Below are 8,607 nucleotides of genomic sequence, written 5' to 3' on the forward strand. Positions count from 1 at the left end.
AAAAAAAAAAAAAAAAAAAAAAAAAAAAAAATTAAATCCAATTATTTTGACAAAATCTAATATTTCTGACAAAATATTTTCCTCATGTGTTTCAAGAGTGATTTTGTATATGCTTCATCAAGGTGTTCAATGTTTGGGCAGATCCAGAATGTTGCATGCAATCTTTGGTTCGTTCCACTACTCTTAACATGATTAAGACCAACACATTCAAACAAAGCTCATAAATGGTTTCAGGAATATTTCTGGATTGGGCTAAGCTACAGTATATGCACCTTATTTTAGCAAGGCCTTTATCGTAGGCTTCATCATACATGGACCAGATCATTGACACGGACATACACCACTAGAGCCACATGGCACATTTTTACATAGGATTTACCGGTAAAACATACGAACAGTCCCCTGAATTCTTATTACCCTATGACATAGGCCTGGCGTAGATGATCCCAGTGCATCTTGGTCAAAGTCCTAGGGCCTGCCTAATGGATGAGATCTTCCATACTCAACAAGAAAGGACTTTGCCCAGTCTCTGTGTTACGTATTTATTAACTGGACTAAGAGAGCGTTGGCAAGATCTAGTTTCTCCAAGAAACAAGAGTATATCAAAACATCTTAGGCCCAAAAAAAACACTAGGAGTATAAACCCAAGGCTGAGTTCTTATACCCAGGGCCTTGGGAACAGGTTTGAAAAGTCTCTACCTGCCAAAAACCCTGGCATTAGCCAACAGCTTCGTAGTTCCCCTGCAGACAGGGTCAGTCTTGCTGAGCCAGCTCTCTAGTAGGCCACCAAACCAGAAAATGTGCCACCAGGGCCATCCGTGCTTGTTTGTTTGCTTGTTTCTTTCTTTCTTTCTTTCTTTCTTTAAGATTTTATTTATTTATTGTCAGGGAGAGAGAGAAAGCAGGAGCACAAGTAGGGGGAGCAGCAGGCAGAGGGAGAACCAAGTTCCCCACTGAGTAAGGAGCCCAGGACACTGGGATATTGACCTGAGTTAAAGGCAGACATTTAACCAACTAAGCCACATAGGTGTCTCTCTCTCTTTTTTTTTTTAAAGATTTATTTATTTATTTTTAGAGAGAGAGAAAAAGAGAGAGAGAGCACACGCGTGCGTGAGATGGGGGAGGGGCAGAGAGGGATAGAAAGACAGATCTCAAGCAGACTTCACACTGAACATAGAGCCTGATGTGGGGCTCAATCTCAGGGCCCTGAGATCATGACCTGAGCCAAAACCAAGAATTGGATACTTAACGAACTGAGCCATCCAGGTGCCCCTCCACATTTGTTTCTTAGCAGACTTAGCTTCAGCAAACTTTTGAACCGAGGCTTAAAATTGACAATGTTTTCTCAGTTCATCTCTTTAGCCAAAAGCCTGTACTTTTTTTTTTTTTTTTTACAACAAGGGCAATATCAATGAAACTTTCCTTAATTTGTCGCTTTGTTTTCTTATGGTAGTTCAAAAGTAAGTGTGTGTGTATACATGTGTTTAATTATTCAACATGACTTTACAATCAAGTTGAAGTTGATAATGTAAATATTTAAGTTTCATTTTGTATGTGATTTCTTCTCTCACTTTAATAGCCCTTAAATTAATAATCCTATACTTAACTTTCCATCTTAGATAGTAATAATTACTTATCTGTCTTAACTAGCTTCAACTTTCAAAATCATTTATTCTGAATCTAGAAATGTTCTGCTACTTTCTCTAAATGTTCTGCTGTTAAAGTTACTTTAAAAGTATTGCAATAGGGGCACCTGGGTGGCTCAGTGGGTTAAAGCCTCTGCCTTCAGCTTAGGCCATGATCTCAGGGTCCTGAGATCGAGCCCCGCATCTGGCTATCTGCTCAGCAGGGAGCCTGCTTCCTCCTCTCTCTGCCTGCTTGTGATCTCTCTCTCTGTGTCAAATAAATAAAATCTTAAAAAAAAAAAAAAAAGAAAAAGAAAGAAAGAAAGAGTATTGCAATAGTTGGGGCACCTGGGTAGCTCAGTTGGTTAAGTGACTGCCTTCGGCTCAGATCATGATCCTGGAGTCCCAGGATCCAGTCCCCCATTGGGCTCCCTGCTCAGCAGGGAGTCTGCTTCTCCCTCTGACCTCTCCTCTCACACTCTCTCTCAGATAAATAAATAAAATCTTTAGAAAAGACAAAAAAAAAAAAAAAAGAGTATTGCAATAGTAATACTGGGTAACTGAGTTCATTAAGCATCTGCCTTCGGCTCAGGTCATGATCTCAGGGTCCAGGGATTCAGCCCCAAGCTGAGCTCTGCACTCAGCAGGGAATCTGCTTTTCCCTCTCCCTTTCCCTCTGTGCTCTCTTTCTCTCTCCATCTCAAATAAATAAAAAAGATCTTAAAAAAAAAAAAAAGAGAGAGTATTACAATAATGCCCTATGTCAGTGTTTATTTGTGTTGCTAAAAGCTATCATTGTTTGCTGATTACTCAGTCTTTTCTTTTCCCAGATCCATAAAAGCATGTGTGTACCAGTGACATTTCCGTTCTTTTACTCAGAACCCCAAATATTTCTAGTCTCAAATACTTTAGTTGGCCAGAGCTGACCTTGAAAATTGGTTGTGAGCTGTGTAACAGCATAACAAAATACAAAGCCTTTAAACTCAAAATATAAAATGCAAATTCTATGGTTTTGTATTCCATTTGAAAGCATTTTGGTGTAAAGGAAATTACTAAATTTTCCTGAATGAAAATAAAAATTAAAATTATAATCATTCAGTTGAAACAGAAGAATGTGATGGTCATCGTCCAGGATTATTGCTCAACAAACCATTGAAAACCTCAGGATTTCTCTTCCTCATTCACCTGCTGATTTCATGTATAATTCTCAATTAATTCTAATTGCTTCAGCCAGTTGCTAAACCTTTTAGTAAAGAATGTGAAATTACAGAGATTTCATTTTACCCAGTCAAGTTATGTATTTGAAGAGAATAATTTTCTTCCTGCTTTCATTGTATTGATCAATTATTAAATCTATATTAAATAAACAATCTGTAATCTACTCAAGAATCTTAAGTGAATCATTCTCAACAGAAGCCTGCTTGCCATCATTGTCTCCAACTTCTAAAAATGTAAGCAGATTGCTTCTTATAAAGACTTCCTATTTTAGTGAACCTGTCTGGCTCTGTGAGCAGAGCATGCTACTCTCAATCTCAGGGGGTCACGGGTTCAAACCCCACAATGGGCATAGAACTTACTTAAAAAAAAAAAAAGACTTTCTATTTCTTTTTTTTTTTCAGCTTTTTTTTCTTTTTGAGCTCCACTTTTGTATTTTCTATATCTGTGATGATGTTGACTTGTATTTATTCTCAACAATCCAAATTAAAAAACAATCTGTAATATATTCAGATTTTACACAACTTAAATATATTTTCATTTTAAAAGTTAAAATACAGGAGCACCTGGGTGGCTCAGTTAGTTAAATGTCTGACTTCAGCTCAGGTTATGATCTTAGGGTCCTGCGACAGAGCCCCAAACTCTAAGTTGCCCTTGAGCCCAGCCATTGGCTCCTTGTTCAGGGAGGAGTCAGATTCTCCCGTGCCCTCTCCCTTAGCCCCTCCCCCGCAATTTGTGCACTCTCTCTCTCTCTCTCAAAAAAATAAATAAAATCTTTTTTTCAAAAAGTTAAAATACATGTACAAGTAAAAATTAAAATGAAATCTCATACACTATTTTCAAAAAACGTTTCTTCTATAGTACCCAAAATTATTTATTACATTAAAATGCAACATAATTTATAATAGATATTAGAGTATTCAGCCAAAATTATTTAAATAAAGCTGAATTTTAAATTCAGTTTTCTGAAAATTTAACTAAATTTTTTACAGATTTTCATGAAAGTAAAACTGTTCATAATTCTATATTTCCATGTCCAATTTAAAGCATCAGCTTCTGTCTTAAAGCTGTCTAAACCACACATACACATTTAGTAATATGAATTGTTCGTTATTGCAAAAGTTCCTCAGCTGCTGTATTTATCTGTCATGAACCTCTTACTCAGGTCTAAGCTACCGCCCCTATGTTGCTTCCTGTCCTTTGCTACAAACAAAATTTTAAAAATTAGAATAAACATTCTCATTTCTGTTTCTTAAGGTCCTGTGAAGAGTATCTCTGATATCTACTCAGGAGACAAATTTTTAATTTCAATGAATATTGACTGCTAACTAGAACAGCCATACTAAGTAGACAGACACTCCCTTCTGAAATACATAAAGGTTTTCTCTATTATTCCACACAAATGTATCATTTTCAAAACCAAGTTTGTATTGTGCTTTACCTATCATTTCACACTTTGAACTTCTCTTTTGTCTAGTTTGATACCTATCCATTGGCTGGATCTTTCAGGCAAGATTGCTCTATTGTACCAGCATCTGACCCATATTTCTGTATGCTTTATTCATTTAATATACTTATTTATCTAGCAAACTATTAAGAACTCTTTCAGGCATTGGAGACCCAAAGACAAATGGAGCATAATCCCTTGTGCTCAAGGACCTTGGAGTCTGAAAGATGTAATAAGAAAACTATTCTAGAGGCACCTGGGTGGCTCAGTGGGTTCTGCCTTCGGCTCAGGTCATGATCCCAGGATTCTGGGATCGAGCTCTGCATCAGGCTCTCTGCTCTGTGGGGAGCCTGCTTCCCCTCTCTCTCTGCCTGCCTCTCTACCTACTTGTGATCTCTGTCAGATGAATAAATAAAATCCTTAAAAAAAAAAGAAAGAAAAGAAAACTATTCTAAAACCTTGTAGAAGCCTGGATTTACTATCATTTTTCACTTTTTCACAAATTCATTAATCCTATCAAAATAAAGAAAGGTGAATCTGAAAATATATGTCCCTAGCAAACTCTCACTTCTAATAATGTGTATACTTGGTGAAAGGCCCTAAATGATACTTCAAATAATCCCCTCCTGAATCTTGCTCAGGAGCAAAATTGGGTTTGAGCACTCCACCTTCTTCTTTTTCTTTTCTTTTATTTTTTATTTTTTTTTTAAAGATTTTATTTATTTATTTGTCATAGAGAGAGAAGCAAGAGCAAGCACAGGCATACAGAGTGGCAGGCAGAGGCAGAGAGAGAAGCAGGCTCCCTGCCAAGCAAGGAGCCCCATGTGGGACTCGATCCCAGGATGCTGGGATTATGACCTGAGCCGAAGGCAGCCGCTTAACCAACTGAGCCACCCAGGCGTCCCTTCTTCTTTTCTTTTAATGGATCAGTTATTTATTTTTTTTAATTTTATTTATTTATTAAGATTTTTTTTTAATTTATTTATTTGACAGAGAGAGATCACAAGTAGGCAGAGGTAGGCAGAAAGAGAGAGGAGGAAGCAGGCTCCCTGCTGAGCAGAGAGCCCGATGTGGGACTTGATCCCAGGACCCTGAGATCATGACCTGAGCCGAAAACAGCGGCTTAACCCACTGAGCCACCCAGGTGCCCCGGATCAGTTATTTAATTAGGTTCTTTGTAAGATATTTTATTTATTTATTTTTAATTTTATTTATTTATTTTTAATTTTATTTATTTATTTTAGAGAGAGGGAGAGGGAGAAGCAGACTCCCCCCTGTGTACAGAGCCTGAAAGGGAGCTCCGTCCCAGGACCCCAAGCTCATGACCTGAGCCAAAGTCAGACACTTAATATACTGAGCCATCCAGGTACCCCTCTTTCTAAGAAATTTGGAACATCAGTTTATGAGGGTAAACTCCATTTGTGGGAAAAAGCACAGAGAGGAGGTAGCCCTGAAGCTGAGAACAGCTTTGATTTTTGGCAGAATTTGTGAGTTCATATCTTTCTGATCAACCTCGCACTACCCTGTAATCTCACATTTCTCTTTCTCCATGTTGAAGATCTCCCCTTCCTGGTGTCTAGGGTTATACAGCTTCTTCATCCTGAGTAAGCATCAGTGAGGTGTTTGGGGATTTTCACACTACTGATAGCAATTTTGGTGGAGGTAGCAATGACAAATTTCTGTTGTTCTATGCAGAGGAACCTGACTGAAGGCCAGAGGTCTCTTCACAGCTAGCAAGACAGTGCTCAGTTGCTTCTGTAGCGCTGTAGCGTCTGTAGCGCTCAGTAAGAATGATCAAAATGGTGCTAGGAGTGATGCTAGTTCAGTTTTCTCAAATGCTCACTGGAAAGTTTCTGCCATGGCTCAGTAGCTTTTGAGACACAACTTCAGTAGGATAATACTTAGATACTTTGCAGAGTTTAACCACTCGGGTACTACCATTCTTGTCACCAATAATAGGTTTTGTGACAGTAGCAAGAACCTTCTTTTTCTTTTTTTTTAAGATTTTATTTATTTATTTATTTAATTTTTTTGACGATTTTATTTATTTATTTGACAGAGAAAGCTAGAGAGTACAAGCAGGCAGAGCATCAGTGGGAGAGGGAGAAGCAGGCTCCCCACTGAGCAGGGAGCCCGATGCGGGGCTTGATCCCAGGAATCTGAGATCATGACCTGAGCCAAAGACAGACACTTAATGACTGAGCCACCCAGTCACCTCTTTATTTATTTATTTGATAGAGATCACAAGTAGGCAGAGAGGCAGCCAGAGAGAGAGAAGGAAGCAGGCTCCCCGCTGAGCAGAGAGCCCAACGCGGGGCTCAATCCCAGGACTCTGGGACCATGACCCGAGCTGAAGGCAGAGGCTTTAACCCACTGAGCCACCCAGGCACCCCAAGAACCTTCTTTTTCTTGTCAATCCTGGATTTAGCTGCTGAATACTTCCTCTTGTACATGGCCTTCCTGGACTACATAGCCAATCAGGAACATCCACCAATTCCTCTGACAAGGACAGGGTTTCGGCTGCAATGGAGCTTCGCCTGCTTTGGCATTTTAGCCTCGAGGTTACCCTTCCTTTTTTTTTTTTTTTTTAAGATTTTATTTATTTATTTGTCAGAGAGAGAGAGAGAGCAAGAGCGAGCACAGGCAGAGTGGCAGGCAGAGTCAGAGGGAGAAGCAGGGTCCCTGTGGAGCAAGGAGCCCGCTGTGGGACTCGATCCCAGGACGCTGGGATCATGACCTGAGCCGAAGGCAGCTGCTTAACCAACTGAGCCACCCAGGCGTCCCTCAAGGTTAACCTTCTTGACCTTGCCACCAGCATCAGCCTTCTTGGCTCCAGGTTACTTCTCCTTAGTATCGGGCTTCTCGGCGTTTTCGCCTGCCATCTTGCAAGACAGGAAAGCAATCCATCTTCTTCTTTTAGAAAGTTGCCACTGTATTTGCTGATATCTGATCTTGGTGTCATTCTCCTTGATTTTCAAAATCACAAATGTTCAACTATTCATTCTGGACTGAGTTTGCAGGACACGGGTCATGCAGTCTAGTTGACTGAAATTATTTGGACCTCTATACTTCATTTCTCAACCATCTTAGGCTCCAGTTCCTTCCAGGCCACTTTTTACCTTTTTAAGTATAAAAACATTCTCCTGGAGGGGCGCCTGGGTGGCTCAGTGGGTTGAGCCGCTGCCTTCGGCTCAGGTCGTGATCTCAGGTTCCTGGGATCAAGTCCCGCATCAAGCTCTCTGCTCGGCAGGGAGCCTGCTTCCCTCTCTCTCTCTCTGCCTGCCTCTCTGTCTACTGGTGATTTCTCTCTGTCAAATAAATAAATAAAATCTTTAAAAAAAAAAAAATTCTCCTTGACATAAAAGAGAGACTCAAAAGAATTCTGTTTACTCTGCTACTTGTTCACATTACAGAGCTAGCCTCAAGCATCAGACCTAATTCTCATGTTATCTTTTTGCTCTAAATATGATTTATAAACTTTTTATTTGTCCTCAGCAGATCTGCAATTCTCAACTCATTTGGGGCCTTAGTGTTTTTACAGATTTATGACATTCTCCCTATTCATACTTGGTTATATTTCCTTACTTCCACCATTTACAAATTTTGTATTAGAATCTGAGCTAATCAGAAAATATCTCATAATAGCATACTGCCTTCTTCAGACAACCCCTTCTTTCCTTCTTCATTGTGGTCATTTAAAATTATGTAATCAGAATTGAATATTTAAGGGCAACCCAATCCTCTTGATCATAATACATCTATCACAGTACACAGAAAATACATACGTAATAAATGATATTAAATGAATGAAAATCTCTTCCATGGATTTATGCTTGTCTCGTTTTGTTTTGTTCTGGGTTTTTTTTTAATGATTTTTATTTATTTATTTATTTGCCAGAGAGAGAGAGAGAAAGCACAAGCAGGGGGAGCAGAGAGCAAAGGGAGAAGCAGGGTCCCCATTGAGCAAAGAGCCCAATATAGCACTTGATCCTAGGACCCTGGGATCATAACCTGAGCCAAAGGCAGATGCTTAACTGACTGAGTCACCCAGGTGTCCCCCATGCTTGCCTTTTGTTTGCACTTTATATAATCAGAATTTTTTTGTAGTTTTCAAGATACAGTTGGATTTCCCTATTATAACAATTTATGACTTAGGTGGAGTCACTTTCTCCCTACATTAAAGTCATTTTTACTTCTATTAATTCCAATTTTTAAAGCACACACGTCTTAGATTCTGTGTTTTAACTAGTGAAGATGTTAACTCAACACTCCAGAAGCTGCACAGAAAAACCTTCTTGGGCCTGACACCCCTTCCACCTA

The 8,607-nt window shown here is 39.3% G+C and overlaps 1 pseudogene; it reads right to left on the reverse strand.

Moving 5' to 3' along the window:
• Positions 1 to 5,665: 5,665 nt before the first annotated feature.
• LOC132016292 (large ribosomal subunit protein eL6-like) lies at positions 5,666 to 7,445 on the reverse strand (annotated as a pseudogene).
• Between the last annotated feature and the right edge of the window lie 1,162 nt (positions 7,446 to 8,607).

Source organism: Mustela nigripes, chromosome 4 (genome assembly GCF_022355385.1).
Source record: "Mustela nigripes isolate SB6536 chromosome 4, MUSNIG.SB6536, whole genome shotgun sequence".
Lineage (NCBI taxonomy): Eukaryota > Metazoa > Chordata > Mammalia > Carnivora > Mustelidae > Mustela > Mustela nigripes.